Raw genomic sequence first — 22,129 nt, 5'->3', positions numbered from 1 at the left:
GGTCCTGGGTGGCCGCCAGTCATTAGGCAGGCACTGAGCCCACACAAAGCAGTGGAACACACTCCTGGGAGGCCTTGCGTTCCATCGAAGATCTGTGCATGCGCATTCAGAAGTTCAAATCTGGTGTAAAATTTAAAAAGCCTATTTAAGCAAGGCTGCTTGTCAGGATAGGTCCACAATATCACTAACCCCTCCCACCCCACCGGTACTGAGGTCTTTAAGGTGAAATTAGTTTAGGTCTCTGCTTTATGGGCTTCTGGCATTTTTTTATATGTGTTTGTTTTTACAATCTATATTATATATTTATATTTTCAAGATGTCTAGCCCTGCATCACTAGCCAAACTTGAAAAAGAGAGAATGGCCACCTCTCCACCTAAAAAAAAAGTGTCATATAAATTTACGCGTTTAGCCTACAGTGAGTGCGCTACTTCACTTTCAGTTGGATGCAAGAAAAAGATGTGCATCCAATGATCTGCCTAATTCTTTGAAAATACAAAGCAGAAGGCGATGCAGTATTTTTTAAGCTGGTTTCAGGAGAATCTCACTGACATTTGAAACGTTTAAAGAGTTAGCGGAAAAATTCAGAGAGTCTGTATCTGTCCACAACAAATCTATAACGAGATGCAAGAGATACAGGTCCTCCTTATCATTCTGATTTATCCTTTAGTGAATGTTCACCCTCTGTACCTAACATATCCAGCCAAGACTCAATTGTGGATTCAGGTTTTCCACCAGAAGAACAAAATCTATTTATTAAACAGGTTGCAGCTATTTTACAAGAAGGTAAAACCACTACGAGAAAGGGGAGAGATTTTTCCATACATCTGACATTTCTGCAATTTGTGCAGCGGAAATGGAAAAACCATGAGAAAAGGGCATTTGTTTCCAAAAATTGCAAACAAAAATTTGAACTGCAGACAAGGCGTAGTAGCAAGTCTCAAGAATGGACAAATGGGCAGAGAGATCCTGCAGAGGTTTTTTTTTTTTTATGCTTTATTTTGTTGTGCCTAGCATTTTCAAACAGGCATGTGCTGCCATTTCTGTGGTAACAGGCTTTGGCATAATATATTTAGAGTGACAATTGCATGACATAGAGGTATATAGCACATTTTTTCAATAAGGATTAACAGGAAATTTAACAGTTTGGTTAGTCACACCTACACAGTGGAGTTGGTCCAGTATTGTGTGATATTCGGCTATGTAGTCTGTGTGTCTAGCTAATCGTGGTAGGGTGTGAATGCTGGGCAGGCGTGGTGGTTCGAAGGCACTACGGTGTTTTGTATCAGCTGTATGTCTGTCTGGCTGGTCTCAGGAGCATTGTGGGTATTTAAATATTCCATGCTCAGGTCTATCATGCTGTGTATGTAGTAAGCCAGGGACATAGGCATTGTGTTCGTGTCCTGCATAGCTGTACCTGTGCTGTCGTTGGGGGTGTCTTGCTCTGCCTCTGCATTGAGGTTGGGGACCCCTAACCATGGGGGTGGCGGGGGTGGAATAATTGCCAGACTCATTCAGATCTTGGGTTGCAAACAGGATAGTGTTCACAAAACCTGAGACCCCAGTCCACTCGTTTCCGGGGTGTGAGGTGAGGCGGTTATGTGCTCCCTGTGCTTTCTGTGGCGTTTCGGTTCGGCAAGCCGAGGGTTTTCAGGTAGTTGGAGGCTTCATCTGGCGATGTGAGGACTTGTGTTGTCCCTGCGCGAGTAACTTCCAGGGAGCCCCCCACTCCCCACCTGTACGCTATACCTGCAGCACGTAGATGTGTGGTGGCCGGCCGTATGATTTGCGCCATAGTAGCGTGGCCCTTGATAAGCCCTGGTAAAAGGTTAGCTCTGAGTCCTCAAAGGGTAGTGGCGTTTGGTCTTTGAGCGCCGCCATGATATGGACCTTGTCCTGAACTGTGACGGATCTTAGAATAACGTCTCGAGCTGCAGGGTATTCCAGGTGTGTGTAGGTCGGGAGCCGGCAATTTTCTTTGCAGCTGCGTGGGGGAGTATACTGGACAGGAGGCGCTTAACGTAGTGAGGCAGTTCCTCTGCTGTGATTGCGTTTGGGATTCCCCTAATTTTTATGTGTGTGTGCCTTTGTCAATCTTCTATGGTCACCATTTTGAGTGCCATGAGTTTTTGGTGATGCTGTATATTTTGTACCTGTTCATCCAGTGTTGTTAGGTGTGTTTTGACCTCCACCACATCTTGCTCTATGGCTGTTACCCGGTCCGTGACAATTTGCACCTCTGTCTTGAGGAGGGCCGTGTCAGATGCTAAGAGCTTGTGTATGTCAGCGAGCAGGAGTTTGAGATCTCCCTCCTGCAGAGTTTTTAATGCACCAGGTTTTCAGTGCAAAGCAGCTATGGCTGGTAAGTCAGTTGCACAGAGTGTATGGCTACAATCTATGAAAGATTGTATTTTGGAAGGATCAAAAAAATAAATATTTTTTTGTTTCCAAAACAAGACCTTTCCTTTAGATCCTTTACTAGATTTAAACAGGGTGAACACCTACGTACATTCAATACAAATGGTTTCCTATTGAGACCATTCTTTCTGTCACCCACATGTTAGAAAAATAATACTATATGGCAACTCGGAATTTAAAAAATGCCTATTTTATACGTGACAATGACAGCCACCTCAAGAAGATATTTGAGATTTGTAATCAAGTCAGGGAGGAAGATCCTGCATTTCCAATTCAGGGCAATGCCTTTCGGGCTGGCTTCAGTGACAAGGATTTTTACAAAGATTCTGGTTCCAGTGTTTCAATCGTCCATTATCGAGATAATTGGTTCCTCAAAGCTGAATCAAAGCGTCAACTATGGATAAACATTCGAACCATGATACAGTTACTTCAAGAGCACAGTTGGATCAATAAATGGGAGAAGTCTTAACTATCTCTTAGTACATAGATTCGGTATGAGTATTCTGGGTGTTCTCACTTCCTCCAATTTGACAGTAAAGTGGGCAAAAGCAGAGATGAGACACCTTTAACCCCTTAAGGACACATGACATGTGTGACTTGTCATGATTCCCTTTTATTCCAGAAGTTTGGTCCTTAAGGAGTTAAAGGGAAATTCTAGGGAATTGTTCAAAGAAAGAAAGAAGATCTAGATGCAAAATTCTATCTGGCCACAAAAGTTCAGAACCAACTAAAATGGTGGAAGGACTCAAAGTTTCTGTCCCTAAGATTATTCTTCTAACCATGGGAGTGGCTCACATTTACAACAGACACTTCAAAGTTCAGCTGGGGTGTGCATCTGCATACTCATCTATGGCAGGGCATTTAGTCTACGGAATGGGCAGCTCAATTATCCAATTACAGAGAGATGAAAGCTGTTGTAAACATGCTTTTGGCATTCGAGCCATGGATTGTGAAGAGAGCAGTCAGGATTTAGTTAGTCAATATCACGACAGTGACCTACCTAAACAAACAAAAAGGAACACAGATCACAGATCACATCTTGGGCACAGAAAAAGTTTTAGTCTATGATTCCAACACATATTAAGGGACTGGACAACATCATAGCAGACTAATTGAGCAGAGCCCAATGGACACAAGCAGAATGTCCCCTACACCCAAAAATATTTGCAATACTAGTTGGGAAATTTGGTCTGCCAGATATAGATCTGATGGCAACATGAAAGAACAGGAAGGTTCCAGTGTTAGTATCACTTCAGGATAAGAACAGACAGAGCTACGGTTTTGGCTCTTATTCTATACTGATAGGAAAAACAGGTCCTGCGCTCAAACTCCCACAACTCTTGGGTGGCAGCAATGATCACAGTACACATCAGCCCCAATAGAAACATAGAATGTGACAGCAGATAAGAACCATTTGACCCATCTAGTCTGCCTAATATTTCAAAATACTTTTAATTAGTCCCTGGCCTTATCTTAAGTCTAGTTTAGCCTTATGCCTACCCCACTCATGATTAAACTCCCTCACTTCATTAACCTCTACCACTTCAGCTGGAAGGCTACTCCATGCATCCACTACCCTCTCAGTAAAGTAATACTTCCTGATATTATTTTTAAACCTTTGCCACTCTAATTTAGGACTATGTGCTCTTGTTGTGGTAGTACTCATTCTTTTAAATATAGTCTCCTCCGTTACTGTGTTGATTCCCTTTATGTATTTAAATAGTTCTATCATATCCCCCCTGTCTCGTCTTTCCTCCAAGCTATACATGTTAAGATCCTTTAACCTTTCCTGGTAAGTTTTATCCTGCAATCCATGAACCAGTTTAGTAGCCCTTCTCTGAACTCTCTACTAAGGTATCAATATCCTTCTGGAGATACGGTCTCCAGTACTGCGTACAATACTCCAAGTGAGGTCTCACCAGTGTTCTGTACAATGGCATGAGCACTTCCCTCTTTCTACTGCTAATACCTCTCCCTATACAACCAAGCATTCTGTTAGCATTTCCTACTGCTCTGTTACATTGTCTGCCTACCTTCATCTGAAATAATTACTCCTAAATCCCTTTCGTCAGATGTTGAGGTTAGTAGGGTACCAAATATCCTATACTCTGCCCTTGGGTTTTTAAGTAGATACATACAGTAAAAACCAAAGCAAAAAGTTGCCTGCACTTTTCCCAAATCCCTATGCATACTTAAACAAATGGGGGTTATTTAGAGCAATAAGAGCTCCAGACCCCTCACTAGCAGCAGCAGGTCCAGGACTCCAAGCCACCCTCCTGGACACACAAGGTAAGCTAACAGGAGGGTGGCTGGAGATATAAAAAAAAATCACTTGTGTGTGAGTGTGTGTAAGTGGGTGTGTGTATGTGTATGAGTGTGTGTGTGCATGAGTGTAAGTGTTTGTATGTGTGTAAGTGTGTGTGTGTGTATGAATGTATGAGTGTGTAATTGTGTATGGGTGTGTGTGTGTGTATGAATGTGTATGTGTGAGTGAATATGAGTGTTTGTGAGTGCGTGTGTGTGTGTCAGGGTGTGCATCTGTGTGTGTGTGTATATATCTGTATGTCAGTGTGCTTCTGTGTCTGTGTGTGCGCACACATCTGTGTATGTGTGTCAGGGTATGTGGTTTTATGTCAGTGTGTGTATCTGTCAGGACGAACCAGTGGCCCAACACGTAGAATTAAGTAAAACACGTAAAAAAGACAAACAATAACAACGTATTACTGGGCCTTAGAATGTCCGGAATTAACGTAATAGAATAAACAGTCACGAGCCGAGGTATGGAATACAGAAAGGAACAAATACGGTAAGAACAAAGCCAAAGGCTCAGGGATACCAGAAATACAGGAAGTCAAGCCAAGCCAAGATCAAAAACCAATAAACAGAATCAGGAACGCGCTCTCGGATAACCAACAGGATGGAAACCACGACAGGGCACTGAACAACTGCAGGTTGTGGTTTAAATAACCCAGTAAACCCTGCTATTGGCTGATTTGGGTCCCATGACCCCAGAACGTGTGTGCATGGCGAAAACGTGACGCCGCACGCATGTTTACATCATTAGTGACGTCATTGTGGGCGGCGTTATTATATAGCGCCGCCTTGCAGCGGACTTGCTAACGCTGGACCCGGCCCCTGTTTTAAAGACTGAGGGAGAGGCTCTGGAGGTAAGGTGAGAAACCTCTCCCTCCTTTAGTGTGACTGCACCAATCAGATGCGGTCACATTGTGGTGCCGATCGGGCACCGTGACAGTATCTGTGTCATGGTGTGGGCGTGTATCAATGTTTGTGTGTGTCAGGGTGTATGTCAGACCTCTAAACATACTATTACCAGATGGCTGACACTTACTATTAAGTTGGCATATAAGGTTACTGGTCTATGGCGCACTCCACAAGAGCGAGGGCATCATCATGGGTTGAAAATGGTGCAGCATCTCCGGTTTTTATGAGCTAGGTATTCTTTCTTCCTCAGAAGCTGCTGCCAGCCGTAAGGCACTCCAGGCTGTTGTCTTCTGATTCACCCACTTTTTTTTTGGGGGGGGGGGGGATATATCCCACTTGAACTGCCACTATATGCTAGGAAAAAAAGAGATTTTACTTACCGTAAATTCTTTTTCCTTAATAAAGTGAGAGTACAGATTCCCTCCCAGCTTTTTGTTAAAGTTTTATACATTTGCAGCAAATTTGGTAAATAGAACGATTGTTTTATGTTTTTAGTTTTTTTTTTTTTTTCACAAGGTTACATGTTCAGCACTAGAAAGTTCATACCCCTGGCACTGCCACTATAGTAAGGAAAAATAATTTACGGTAAGTAAAATTTCTGTTTTCTGGTAACAGACGTAATGTTTTCAGTATGTCTCGTCCTCCCCCTCCCACACCAAAATAACCTAACTAAAACATTACTCTGTTCCAATGCCAAGGCCAAGCTCTTCCTGCAGCCTGATCTAACTTTATTGACGTTGCTTCCTACCATCAGTGGATGACCCCTGTCAGGGAGGGCGGGCTTAGGTGATGCACAGAGGGTGGCGGTGATGCCATTGGCGGCTCAGTGCGAAATTGGCAGATTAGCCAACCGGAACTCTTGTTTTGTGCTGGTTAATGACACCCCAATGACGCTGCTGGAGGTGGAGTAACCCCTTCAGCAGTATAGGGGGTAATCTCCATTGGTGCAGTGTTTCATAGTGAAACACCATACATACAGACTCCAGAAACCATAACCACTTCAAATCACCAAGTGGTCATGGTGCTTAGAGTAACCCTTTAAGTGCGTTTGAACCCATGAGTCGGTTCACAAAAGGGACCGTAAAAAGTACCGCTCGCAATAAATTATTTAATGTAGCGGCTCTTTTTTCCCAGTGCGCTAGCGATTTCTCGGACTTTCGGAGAGTTAAATGAAGATGTTTTATTGAATTTATTTTTGTATAGAATGTTTTACAGTTGAAGAATGGGTAATCAATCAAATGTAATGTAAATTATCTTTGGTCCCCCCCAAAAGAGATTTAGAACCATTGATATGCAAACGCATCCTTTCCTTGCAAACAGACCTCGCAGACTGTCATTGTTAATCCATTATTGTAGGGACAGTGCAAGCACCATCACAACTTGTGTTCATGACAAGGCCCTTTTTATTGATGGGCAGCGCTCACTGAATATGCTAAAAACCCAGCAAATACAGCAACTTTAAAGGGTATCTTTTCAGATCTCTGTTACTTCAGAGCAGCAAAATAAAAAATTCTCTGAATTGCCCTGCAGGTTTTTGGGGATTAACCAGCAAAATGTTTACACTTTTTTTTTTTTTTTTTTTTTTTTTTACCGTGGTACCAGTGTGGGATATATTTCCACTTTTAGAATACATGCTAGGCCATCCGAGTAGGTAACATTTGTGTATAAGCAGGTTTAGACATATGTTATTGCAGGTAAAGTCGTTGCTCAGTATGATACTGCTCATTGTAGTGGTGTTCTCTCCCTCACATTATGCTATATAACATGCTTGTGCCTCTGTATGCAGTGAGGTGAGGTGAGGTGTGCCATGTTCGTGTTTTGTTAATGGAGATGCACATGCCCTTAGGCTCTCTCTCCCTTAGGTTAAGCTAATCGAATGAACACAACACTGAGAGACCTATAGGGGTACATTGAGCCTGGGTTATCTTCAACAACGCTGGTTACATCTGATATGGTAAAACAAGTCACTGCAGTATTGACCCCACCTGAACTAGCATGACCATTTGAAGTGCAATAAAATAATATAGCATAAGGCAACAGGCCAAAATCAAAATAAAACTATCAGAGCACAATTACGTCCAGTGGGTGTAGTAGGTTGCCAGGGCACGCTGTCTGGCCATCGCCTGTGGTCTCCAGGGGTGCGCTTACAGACTGAGCTGCCGTGTCTTCTGATTGTGGTCGGCTCCTGTAACCTTCCAGCAGTATGGAGCATCATGGTGTGTGGTCTTGAGATTACCCCGCCGCCCGCCCCCTGCACTTTATGGGCCCGGTATTTGCGCCCTTGGTGGTGATTTATGGCCAACAACGGGAGTCCTGGGGGAGGTGAAGGGTGAGGGTTTACCTCTGAGGGCTCCGTGCCCAGGAAGGCAGCCGTGGGTGCCAGTTGTAATCAGTGGGTTTGTGGGCGCTAGCTTCTGTAGGGATCCGTTGTGTGTGAGTCAGGTACCGTAGATTGATTCAGGGCACGGGCGGAGGTGTCTGCAGGCAGGCGAAGTTGTCAGCGTTGGTCACATTGCCGCCATTTTGGTGCTCCGGCATACATTGCACCACGCAGTGTAGGCCTGGTGAGGGGCCGATGGTAGGCGATGATTCTCCCCAGTGGGGACCGGGATAACCCCCCCGGTCCAAGGGGGGGAAGCGGGACCTGCAAGGCACGTCTCAAGGTCGCCACACGGCAGCTGGGTTCACCAGCAGGACGGCGGCCGTCCGCCCCGCTCTTCACCCACACAGGCCCCAAAGCCTCGTATCCACCCACAGGCTCCGAAACTTCCGATCTTGGGGACCGCAGTGCCGCCGGCAGCTACCCGGACACATGGGATATCTCCTGTGCTTCGATGTAGGTGATAAACCTCAATATTTTTCCCCTAGGGGAATAAGTTTTGCAGGAGCCCCTCACGCCTGCGACTGGTCAGCATGGCGGTCAGGCCCCGCCCCCGCAAAATGTTTACTTTTAAATGAAAATTATTCCTTTTTAAAAGATGGTTTAGACTGTCTGCGTTAACACTGTAATCTGTCATTTCACTTAATTAATTAAAGGGGACACAGATACTGCGATTGTTTTTTGTTGAACTAAGGCAGCCAAATGGCATATCCCTTGATACGTAAAATGCCAACTCTCATGAAGCTTAAAAGCTGACAGAGCCATATGGGATTTGTCAGTGTATGAGGATCTACCTTTTGGCCGCTTGTTCTGCAGTATATATTTTCATGGACAAGATTATTTGAATTCGCTCAACCTCTTGTAGCGTAAACAGTGATTGTCAGAAATCGAAAAAACAATCCTATTGTGACTACAGACCCATATTTACACTTCCTACACATTCAGGCCTTGTCTTGACTATAGAACAATGCTATATAATATGTTCTTCTCTAATTTTTAAAAATAATTAGAAATTGTGAGTTTAGGTTTATTTCATTTGTCCGGTATTAATAAATCTGTTAATAGACACTGCCATATTCTGTCAGTACAGTTTTGAGAGTCTTCCCTTCTTGATTTTATAAATATTACATTTGTTTCTGTTTATTTTTATATATTCACTTTGATTAAAGAGCTTGTGTTAGATTCATGTTTGCATATCCAACACTAGATGGCTCTGTGTAGCTGCCTACAGACTAATGCTGCGTTACAGCATATATTTTTGACAGGCAACGGGACTCTTTTGTTTTTAATCATTAAAAATGTAACTGGCTTCAAAATGTATCAGTGCGACTTATGCACAATTACAGTTCAAATAAAGTTGAACGGTTTAATACATATTGCAATGAGCTTGAGATGATGAGAAAAGTATTGCAATGACTGTACATATTTGCAAATTTATAAATATCCTTTTTTGGCTTTCTTATACTTGTGTAGACATTTTGCTTTTCTGAACCCAAAACTGCTTTTTTTCAGTGCTGTGGCCATTTTGTTTAAAGGAGCACTATAGTGCCAGGAAAACAATTCGTTTGTCATTAGGTCCCCCCCACCCTCAAGGCCCCCCTCCCGCTGGGCTGAATGGGTTAAAACCCCTTCAGCCACTTGCCTTTCTCCAGCGCCGGGCTCCCTCTGTGCGGGGAACTCTCCACCCCCTGCCGATGTCAGATCCGAATGCGCATGCGCGGCAAGAGCCGCGTGCGCATTCAAACAGCCCATAGGAAAGCATTATTCAATGCTTTCCTATGGACGTCAGCGTCTTCTCACTGTGATTTTCACAGGGAGAATCGCGGAAGCGCCTCTAGCGGCTGCCACTAGAGGCTGGATTAACCCTCAGTGAAACATAGCAGTTTCTGTGAAACTGCTATGTTTTTCAGCTGCAGGGTTAAAACTAGAGGGCCCTGGCACCCAGACCACTTAATTGAGCTGAAGTGGTCTGGGTGTCTGTAGTGGTCCTTTAATGAAGGCTCTCTGAAATTCAGGGTACATTTTAAAATACGAGTTATCATTGCAGTAGTCACCCAGTCATAATACATAATGGTCCAGACTGGCATTGGGACTATTGCAAGGTCTACGAAACTTGCCATACTCCATGTTTAATCAACATGTTGGAAATATCACTTTCGTTCCAATTCCAGTTTCTCTTTCTTTTTTATGGAGCAGCAATTTAACTAAAAACACAGCTTGCTTACTTTGGTGTACTTTGGCAGCCTAACTGGAGGTAGAGGGGTGCACATCCAGCACAAGCCTAGTTATACATACAAAAAAATATAGCAACGTTTGGATTATGCACTTTACTTATATTTTAGAACTAAAACCACAATTACTTGTGTTCTTGCGTTCAAAAGCAAAACCGCCATTTAGTTTTGAATACCGAATCTAGTAAAACTAGGAGAGAGCTTATGCGTGCATATATTTAATTGCTGTTTTTCAAATGATCTGAGCAATACAGGTGAAGTGTATCTCTAAGTGTGTCAATTACCTGCCTTTTAAATGCTGCAGTTTGTCCTCATTTACCTGTAATGCCATAAGCTTGGGGTGCAGAAATAATGGCAGGTTGGCTTATTGCTAAGCTTTCATAAACCTTTAATGCGCAATAATGCAGAGCTGTATCAACGTAAATGTGTGCAGACATTACATTACAAGCCATTCGACTTCACTTTGATATTAAAAAGCATACCGTTCTGCCTTTTACCTCTTTAGTACATTGTCAAGTCTGAATTATATTAATATTATGATAAACTGTGGTTTGATGACTAGTTACAAAGATCAGGGAAACAGTGTCTCTCGTTAATACAGACAAAACATTTATTTTAATTTTGTTGCAGATTCTTAACGTTGTTTACGATCAATTGTACTCTATTTTAGCATACTGGTTTTTGTTGGTTATTTTTCTGGGAACAATGCAAATGATGTAACTGCATTAAAATCCTTTATAAAATAATGGCTTGGGATAGCTGTACTCTTTGTTTAAATGATACATCTAACACTGACAGCAGAAGGTACTCCGTTTGGATGTGCTCAGTTAGCCTTGTCTGATGTTCGGCATTTTATTTCCATAGCAGCTTGGTGTCCACTATGGAATTGTATGGTTTTCCCAGAGCTTACCCCATGGGTATACTGTCATTTTATGTTCTAGCTAACAGCACTTTCTATGGCTAACTTCCTTGATCCTTGGCCAGACATTAGTTATCTTCTACCTGAGGGTCATGCCAGGGGTAGATTTGCAGCTGGAGAGAGTACACGTAAAGTGTGTAGTTGCTCCTAGTATCTTTGTCTCTCAGGAGTTCGAGTAGAAGACCAGGCTCCAAAACCAGGCGAGCAACTTCACTTTCAACTATTAAGTTGTGAACACATATCTATTTTGCATTTTGCGTTTCCTATATGTATACACTGCACTAGAGCCTGTGAAGGGGACAAACAAGAAGGTTGCTGTTGCTCCCTTAAAGGCACCGCAAGTGAGCCATAGCGTTGAAAAGGCTCCTGACTTGTGAGCATTCATTTCTTTATTTTCCACTGTATACACAACTAGTTACCAACGATATTGTACCATTATTTATCGTTGAGCGGACACCTGGATGTTCGGGTTTGGCCGAACTTGACCCCGTACCCGAACCCCATAGAAGTCGATGGGGACCCGAACTTTTGGGCACAAAAATGGCTCTAAAAAACTCCTGGATAATGCTAGAGGGCTGCAAAAGGAAGTAAAATGGGGGTAAGAGTAGGCCCTGCAAGTGCCCTGCAAACAAATGTAAATGGGGAAATCACTTAAAAATAACATAAAATGGGGGGCGTGGCCGGACATTGAGCGAGATGGACGCACATTAAGTGAGCTCCGCTATCACGGGCTCCACAACACGGCTAAAACAAGTTTTTCCAGGTGCATTCCCCGACCCAAAACGCTGGAGCGATGTCCCAACACTGGACGAAGAAACATACAGAGGCAAAAGACAAATCAGCCTTCTTTGCGGCCAGAACGCCACAGCATAAAACCACCGATCCACAGGCCCAAGATGGCGCCGACCCGGACTATGATACTGAGCGTGACTATACAGTGAGTAGACAAGAAGATTGTCCCCTGACCCAGAGTCTATTACAATCCATGCTTGATGCAGCAGTTACCAAAATGCAAACTACTGTCACAGAAGCCCTAAATGACATGAGGAAAGGCCTCATGATCTGGAAGCACGGGCCTCCCACCTCCAGGGTAATGTGGAAAGCCTCACAGGAGCACAAAACGATACTGACATACGCCTTAGCAAAATTGAGGAACAGCTTTATAGACAAGAGACCAAACTAGCTGATGCAGAAGACAGGTCACGCCGCAATAATGTACGGTTGAGGGGAGTACCTGAAGATATTGCGCCGCAAAACTTCGCCGTAGAGTTCTTCCAAGCTTTACTTCCTGATATCCCCGCAGAAATGTTCCTACTGGATCGCATCCATAGACTTCCCAAGCCACAACACCTGCCTCCTACCACTCCGAGAGACGTCCTCATGAGACTCCACTACTATCACGTCAAAGATCAAATACTACGGGCACACCGTACCAAAAAGGACTTACCCACTCAATTCAAGGACATCCTCATGTTCATGGACTTATCGGTGGAGACACTACGCCGCAGGTGGTCCTTTAAGGCCATAGCAGACACGCTGAGACACCACCATGTACCTTACCGCTGGGGTTACCCAGCCAAGCTGCTCATATCGAAAGGAGGGAAATTCGTATTGGCAACTACAGCAGAAGGAATGGACCTCCTGCAACAATGGGGTATGACCCGGAATATGCAGCCGAACCCCAGGAACCCCGGTAAGCCTCTACCCGAAGAAGGGCACCCTCAGAAGACGAGACGCACATCTCCAAGAGACGAATGAGCACGTGCAGCGAGATACAGCAAGTTCTAAATATGTTTACTCTGTTACTCACCTGTTATACATTAGGTTATAATATGATGATAATGCACTGATAATTGCTTACTAGTACCCTTATAATGTGAGATCCTCCCTCTTGAGACGGGAGTGGCATTTAGTGCGGAAACCCATAGGGCCTTGCCTAAAACCCTTCCCTACTTACACAGATCACTTACCACCGGCTACCAACCCCTAAGGTCACAGCCTCTGCCGCTACAAAACAGGCTCTCTACTGCCCATAAAGATGCTGATCGATCCAACCACTGCATGTTAACGACATATATGGGCGGGGTGCACCCGATTCATGTTGGGCCCGCAGCGACCTCTGCTCGCCCCGAACCGACCACAACACCCCCACTTAGGAAGTGCCATAGTTAAGGCACATACCTCTAAAGTCACCATTGTAAGATACTTTCTTTGATTATTGCTTGATTGTTTAATTTTCTTAATTTGTTTTATTGTGTTCTGAAAGTTATATTGTACACCTGGTTGCAACCACCATCTGCCACACCACGGATATCCTCTGACTGACCCACACAGACATCCACACCAGACACACTGACAGGCCCCCCGACCCAACAGGACTGAAACCGCCTCCCCTCCTACCACTACGACAAGCATCCACACCATACAACCAACAGATAGTAGACACATACACAACATACACCACCCACGGAAAATGAAGATAATTACCCACACCGTCCGGGGACTGAATTCACCCACCAAGCGACATACCGTCCTGAAAGAACTCAACAACACGCACGCAGACATTGTCTGCTTGCAGGAGACCCACTTTAAACAGGACTCTAAACCCATTCTAGGACTCAAAAACTTCCCACACCAGTATCATGCTACCGCTCCGAACAAAAGCAAAGGAGTGACGATACTGCTGAGCCACACTCTAGCCTTTGACCTAATCTCAATCGACTCTGACCCAAAGGGTAGATATATCATTTTGATATGCACCTTGAACAACTCCACATATAGGATAGTGAACTCTTACTCCCCGAACGACAACCAGAGGACCTACTTGGCCTACCTACTAGACAAGGTAGAGAAGCTCCAAACGGGCACCACGGTCATCTGCGGTGATTTTAACCACATCCTAGACCCTAATGCGGACTCTACAGCCCGACACTCAGCGAAACGCAAAAAAACACTACACAAATATTGCAATTCCATAAACAAGCTTTTGTCAGCACACAGACTCTATGATGTCTGGAGAACTCTACACCCTAACGATAACGAAAATACCCATTACTACCAAGTTCACAATACCTACTCCCGGGTTTCTTCTACGCAACGTGCACCTACAGCAGATAAGGACATGCGACATAGAAGCGTCCACGGTATCGGACCATAACCCAGTGTCATTAGTACTCGCAGATTCATACCAATTCAAAAACCGTAGCCCTTGGAGACTGAACGAACACCTCCTTAACGAACCCTCCTTCCTGGAAAAAGTGAAGAGCAAAAGGACTCTATACTTCACAACCAATAGCCCTACTAGCCCAACTCCCACCACTATGTGGCTAGCCCACAAGGCAGTCATCCGAGGTATCCTGATAGGCAGAGCGGCATATCTTAAAAAAATCACCAATACCACATTGCTCACACTCCTCAAAAGGGTTCAGGACCTACATAGAACGAATCAAGCAAACCCCACAAAGACACTCCAACAACAAATACAAAGCACACAAAATGAAATCAACGACATACATCTCCGCAAGGCAACTGCAGCGTTAAAAAAAACTTAAGGCCACATCCTACTCGATGGGCAACAAGGCTACGAAACTATTGGCGCTAAGACTTAGGGACAAACAAGCACAAACAAGAACACAATTCCTAAACACACATACCGGACAAAAAATGCAGCCCGCACAGATATGTAATGAATTTGCCTGCTCTCTATACAACCTAAAAGACGACCCAAACTCACCCGACCTACACCGACGTCCATAAGGAATTACCTCAACAAACTCGCACTCCCCACTATTAATGCACACCAAGCAGCACAACTCATTGCCCCAATCACCGCAGAAGAAGTGCTTCGCCATATAGATGCAATGCCCAGAGGTAAAGCACCAGGCCCAGATGGGTACACCATCACATATTACAAAGCATTCAAACATGAACTAGCCCCTCCTCTCACCCAATTCTTTAATGAAGCAACTAAACAGAGCTCTTTCCCCAACGCATTTTTGTCAGCTCATGTAATCACAATACCCAAACCAGGAAAGCCTCCAACTATATGCCAAAACTTCAGGCCAATCTCGCTGCTTAATGCAGATGCTAAACTTTACGCAAAAATTCATGCTGACCGCCTTAAAACAATACTACCCTCCCTTATTCATACAGACCAAGTAGGTTTCGTGGCAGGCAGGCAGGGCCCAGAAAACACCAGAAAGGTCCTTGATATACACCACCTCCTAAAACGGACTAAAATAGATAGCATTATTGTCTCGCTAGACGCCGAAAAGGCGTTTGATCGCCTAAACTGGCACTTCCTGCACGAAGCACTGACCCTCTACGGCTTTCCACCGCCCTTTCTGTCTGCCATACATGCCCTATACAGCAACCCCACAGCGACAGTTCTGACTTCAGGGTTCTGCTCTCAACCCTTCCCGATAACCAACGGCACCCGCCAAGGATGCCCTCTGTCTCCCCTCCTATACGTCCTAGCTCTAGAACCCCTGGCAATAGCCGTCCGCAAGAATAACAACATACATGGATTGCCACTTGGCCAACAGGAGTACAAACTCAATCTATTCGCGGACGACATACTACTCACACTCACCCAACCACTCATTTCTCTCCCATCATTACACAAAGAATTACACACATGCAGCCAACAATCCTACTACAAACTTAACATCACCAAGACACAAGCGATGTGCATCAATGTACCCAGAGCCACTGAAAACGTCCTAAAATCGGCCCACAAATATGACTGGAGAGTTGATCATCTAACGTTCCTAGGCATCAGAATAACCAACAAACCCACTGACCTCTTCACAGCGAATTATACAAAACTGCTACGGGAAATTGAAAAACAACTACATAGTTGGAAAAACTTATTCCTATCATGGGTTGGAAAGATAGCTGCCATCAAAATGACAATACTTCCCAAAATACTGTATCTTTTCCGGTCCCTGCAAATCAAGATCCCGCAGAGCTACTTGATGAGCCTGCAAGCAATCCTCCTACGTTTCTGCTGGAGTGGAAAACACCCCAGAGTTCCTAAAGCCCTGCTCTTCAGACACATAAAACAAGGTGGAATGGGATTTCCTAACCTAAAATCATACTACTACGCAGCCCTACTCACAAGTGTCATCAACGCACACACAACAAAACAATCTCCACAATGGGTAGAAATGGAAAACCAGTTCTGCACCAACAAGGACCTATCTTCCACCCTGTGGACTCCCAAACATGCAAGACCAAGATCCATGGACATGTTGCCCTCCACCAAACTCTTACTATCCACATGGGACAACTGCAGGGAAAAGTTATGCTCAGGTCACCCATGGGCACTAGCTGCCCCAATCAAAACTCTGCATCACTGAAATGGCACATTCCCGCACCAAAAATGGGAAGGAAGAGGCATCACACATATATATCACCTCTACACGTCAGAAGGCCTGAAACACTTCCCAGACCTCCAAACTGAGTTTACATTCCCGTCGAACTTCACGTTCGCTTACCTACAATTAAAAGCCCTACTGCAAGACAACTCGGTCCACGACAGAAGACAGACGCTACAAACCACAGTGACGAAGTTCGAAATGCAATGCATGTCAGCAACACCCCCGAAAAAAGTGCTATCCACCTGCTACGACAGCCTAGCAAACCCCAAAACAGACGACACATGTAAATTCACGAACGACTGGCAGGAAGACCTCCAAGAAATAATTTCCCCACGAGAATGGAAGAAAATCTTCACGGTGCACGAGGGTCTGTCCTCCTGCGCGGCCCACCTCGAAACAGCAGGCAAACTGCTATATAGGTGGTACATGGTACCCTCCCGTTTACACACCATATACCCCGAAACAACGGACATATGTTGGTGCTGCAACTCGCATAGAGTCACAATGTTACATGTGTGGTGGACCTGCAACACTGTAAACGAACTTTGGAAAACAACAGAAAGAATGATTCAAGAAACTACAGAATGTACTCTGCCTCACGACCCAAAAACAATCCTCGTACGATCACTCCCTGATACCATCCCCAAACCAGCAAAAAAAATGATATATCTCATATTGAGCACAGTCTCCACTCTAATAGCTAGAAACTGGAAGACCTCTACTCTTCCCTCAATCCAGGAAATTACAACTTTGTTGTTAACGACAGTGGACTATGAACTCCACATGTGGAACCAACTGAAAATTGGGAAACTGAGCCCAACCATTGACGAGATGTGGCGTACCTACTTAGCAAACAGGAGCCACTCCACAACCCACTTAGCCTAATGCGAAGATAGGCTAACATAAGTCAGGACTCACACAACCTCTGCCACTAAGAGCAGGAGAGCCTGCTCGCCACTCATACGTTACACCATCACACCACACGACTACAAATGACCCTAGACAAGAATCCCAACCCTCAGACGACCCCGACAAAGTCGGACTCCACCAGAGCCACGACCAATATCCTCACCAGGTTTCTCTACCCTTATTCTCCCTTCCCCTTCCCCCAACTCTCAACCCTCGACTACGAGCCTTGAAAAGGAACATGACACCACGCACTTGACCCCTACACAACAACATACGTATAAGATGCGAGAGAGATACCACATACAGGTATCTTCCAGGGATCAGGACATTTAGACATGGAACAACACGAATCCCACTGAACTTGAAACAAGTGAAATCACCGTATAACTAGATCTGACATACCTCTATCAGTGGGACAATCAGTCGAAGGGCAAACAGCACACTAACACATATCGGGAGCATTCCCCTAAGAGTAACTTGCCATAAGCACCCTCGTTCTACACGAACAGTTAATATACCCTACAAGATATAAAGTGTACTAGGTTGAAACCCTACGTATGTAAACTATGCAATGCAATGATGTTAACTGTGCCATATTGAACAAAACCTTTTTGACCCCCCTCCCCGCTTTCCTTCTGTATCCCCATACTATTTGAAAACAATAAAGAATACTTTATAAAATAACATAAAATAAGCAGCCGCTTAGTAGATAACTCCCTAATTCCCACGGTATTAGGGAGATATCTATCAAAAGGCTGAAAGACCTAAATTGGTCACCTAAATTGGTCTTTCAGCCACATTTACTAATACTAAGTAAAAATTACTTGGTATTCGTAAATTCAGCCCCTACTCGCTATACCACGAGTAGTGGCGTGTCTAGTAAACAGTGGCTGCTCACTGAAAAAAAAATATATATACTATTGCCCCCACCCCTGTGCGACGGGTGGGGGCCCTAAATAAGAATCTGGAGGGGGGGACCTACTGTCCTTCCCCCCCGGCCCCCACTCCTGAGCGGTGGGTGGGGGCCATAAATAACAATAAGGGGGGGGGGACCCAATGTTCTCACCCCCGGCGGCGGGTGGGGGCCCTAAATAACAATAGGGGGGGACCTAATGTCCTCCCCCCGGCCCCCACCCCTGCGCGGCGGGTGGGGGCCCTAAATAACATTAAGGGAGGGGACCTAATGTCCTCCCCCCGGCCCCCACCCCTGTTCTCTCGTCCCGGCCCCCACCCCTTGGCTGGATTTCAAGCTAACCAATCAGAGTGCTCTGTGTCATTTTACACAGCGTGGGAAAGTTCTTTGGAATTTTCCAACGCTGTGTAATTTGACTCATAACTCTCTGATTGGTTACTTAATCCACCAATCAGAGTGCTCTGTGTCATTTTACACAGCGTGGGAAAATTCCAAAGAACTTTCCCACGCTGTGTAAAATGACACAGAGCACTCTAATTGATTGGTTGGCTTGAAATCCAGCCAAGTGGTGGGGGCCGGGGCGAGAGGACAGGGGTGGGGGCCAGGGGGAGGACATTAGGTCCCCTCCCTTAATGTTATTTAGGGCCCCCACTCACCTTACCTGTCAGTCTCTTCATTTACCTGTCAGAGCACTCTGATTGGATGGCTTAAACCCACCAATCAGAGTGCTCTGAGCCTAATTGCAGGGCAGAGCAAGGCTTTATAAGGGGGAAGAAGGATTTTTTTATTTTTTATTTTTAAAGTGCGTCGGTTATTCTGGATTTTTATTTGGCCTTTTTTGGGGCTGAAAAATTTTAAAAGAAAGAAAACATTGAATGGTAAGTTTTATTTTTTTTACAGGTACTTAGCTAATGCCCCCCCCCCTCATTATTTTTAAGGTGAGGGGGGAAGGTAGGGGTAATTTTTTTTGGGGGGGGGAGGGGGGTGACTAGGGGTTTGGGGACCCCTAGTCACCTGGGTGGGGTTTATTTATGGCCCGCACCCACCGCTCAGGGGTGGGGGCCAGGGGGAAAGAACATAATGGCCCCCACCCACCGCTCAGGGGTGGGATCCGGGGAGGGAAGACTGTAGGTACCCTCCTTGTTGTTATTTAGGACCTCCACCCACCGCTCAGGGGTGGGGGCCGGGGGGAGGACAATAGGTTCCCCCCCATTGTTATTTAGGCCCCCACCCACCGCTCAGGGGTAGGGGCCGGGGGGAGGACAGTAGGTTCCCCCCCTTATTGGTATTTAGGGCCCCCACCCGCCGCTCAGGGCAATAGGTCCCCTCTTTAGTTTAAAAGCCTCCACTCACGCGTCGCGGTTGGGGGCTCAGGAGGGGGGAATTTTTTTATTTATTTATTTTTAACAGTGAGCAGCCACCGGCTGCTCACTATTTAATAGACCTTTCCCCTACTAGCTGGGTCACATGCTGCACTGGCCAATCACAGCCATGCCATTAGTAGGCATGACTGTGATGGCTTCTAAGGGCACATGAATGTCCTGCAGCCTTTCAAAACGCGTCATTAAATCGCTGAACACCGAACTCCAACCCGAACATACAGGGATATGTCAGTGTTCGGGTCTGGGGTCCAAAAAACTTAATGTTCGGTAATGTTGCAACATTCTTTCTTAATTAAACAAAACGTAATGAATTTTGCTACTGTCGTTTTAACAACATGTCATTGTAATTCTAATGTCCCACAAGATGACTGGATTTTATTGCATTTTATAAACCCTACAGGAGCATCATGTGTGTTATTAAAGTTCAATTTACAAAGCAGGAGAGAAGCATATAAAAGCAAGTTAACATCTGATTAAAACTGAAACTTTTTTTTTTCATGCAAGCTGTCTGAGTCAGGGGAGATGTGACATGGGCTGCATAAGCAAAAACACAAGTGATTTAACTCCTAAATTGCAGAAGGTTAAACGCTGAGACTGCAGGGTCATGATCCATACACTAACACTGTTTCATTAAGTTAAATTTGGCACTATAACTTAATAGCATTTACAATGCTTTCCTATGGACGCTTGCATGCTCTCACTGTGATTTTCACAGTGAGAATAACGCAAGCGCCTCTAGCGGCTGTCAGTGAGACAGCCACTAGAGGATTTGGAGGCTGGATTATCCCTATTATAAACATAGCAGTTTCTCTGAAACTGCTATGTTTATAAAAAAAAAAAAAAGGGTTAATCCTAGAGGGACCTGGCACACAGACCACTTCATTAAGCTGAAGTGGTCTAGGTGCCTAGAGTGGTCCTTTAAAGTTGTATTGTTGCACAATATGTCCCTTTTTAAAAGTGACATTCCTATTACAGAGAATCAACTGAACAACATTTATAATAGACATAAGACTATTATGACTATAAAAATAAAGACAACGTTTTAAGATACAATATTCTGGTAGAAACAGTTGCGCCAGATGAAACAAGCAGGAAAGGGAAAAAAGTAACATCAGTGACAGCAGTTTATCGATCAGCCTTTCATGGGGTTTCATGAATTTGTTTAATAAACTATGACACTGTCAAGCATTGCACCTTTGCTGCACCTTTAACCTTGTAGAGTCGATGCTAACCCCATTAGTTATCTGCTATATGCACATTTTATGTGATTTTTATTAAGTATATCACTTCTGAAATCTAGTGTCATGATACATGTTTTAAAATGTAATCACTACAACAAGCTGGCCAGATTGTTAGCATATTTCTAGCTTAAAGCTTAATTGTCCCAGAATGCACCCTGTTAAATTCCTGAATATGGTGTATGCGTAGGATTCCAGGATTGTGCCAAGTGCATGTGAACGTAATAGTGCAGGAATACGCAACACTAATATAGTTTTAGATTATACCTCTCTAACAAGGGTATAAAAATATACAGGGCTATTAACTCAAGTGGGAATTCCAAATTCATTTTAAAATAAAGACTAAAATAGACAAATTGGGAAAATTCTCACCTTGGTGAATAACCCTTATAATCAATGGCTCTGAACCATGGACTCAAGTTTAGTCTATGCATTTGCAACAGATTTTGTCAGCACAGTGAATTGATGAAATGCCACTTTATAGAATGGATATTTGCTGTTTTTGCATGATAATTGCACTTTTAAAAAATCGTGAATTTTAAAGGCGGGATGCAATAGCCTATAGCAACACAAAAACAAAGGCATTCTCGTGAAAAAGATTTGATATATGTTTGCTTGTTCTGTATCCTCAAATAGTTTTTAAGTAATGGATTCATTTGTGTTCCTTTTTTTTTTTCCATTTCATCCAATCTAAAAACACATTTAGTTAATATCGCAGCATGCTGCAAATTGACTGTGCTGCTAAAATGTTTTTTTCCCTCTCTCTGCCATATGCTTTTGATTCATACTGTAAAGATTTTCCATGTCAGTCTTGCGTAGTGAGAATTGGATAGTGCATGTCTTTCACAGTGGTTTTTAGAAATGTATAAATAGCAGTCATGAAATAAGACAGGGTAGAGTGATGTAGAGAGGCAGGAAATATCTTGTTTGATGGTTGCTTTCTCATACTATAAATACAATTTCAAAAATTAATGGTTTAGCAGTTGCACACAAGTCAGTTTTTCTCTCATAGTTTCTAATATTTATTTGTGTTCTCTGTGTGGCATTCAGCTGCATGTAGGGCTTACTTCTCTTCTCTTACTATCGTTTAGAAGTGTGTACTGAATCCGCAGTGTCATGAAGGCCTGAAGTTGCAGGT

The 22,129-nt window shown here is 44.2% G+C and overlaps 1 protein-coding gene across 1 annotated transcript in view; it reads left to right on the top strand.

Moving 5' to 3' along the window:
- Nucleotides 1–22,129, top strand: part of LOC134612393 (uncharacterized) — a 150,991-nt gene that overhangs the window by 42,810 nt on the left and 86,052 nt on the right. The gene's annotated exons all lie outside the window — the stretch shown is intronic.

Source organism: Pelobates fuscus, chromosome 5, assembly GCF_036172605.1.
Source record: "Pelobates fuscus isolate aPelFus1 chromosome 5, aPelFus1.pri, whole genome shotgun sequence".
In the NCBI taxonomy this organism is placed as follows: Eukaryota; Metazoa; Chordata; class Amphibia; order Anura; family Pelobatidae; genus Pelobates; species Pelobates fuscus.
The sequence above is the reverse complement of the archived record's forward strand: the minus strand, read 5'-3'. Positions and strand labels throughout refer to the sequence as shown.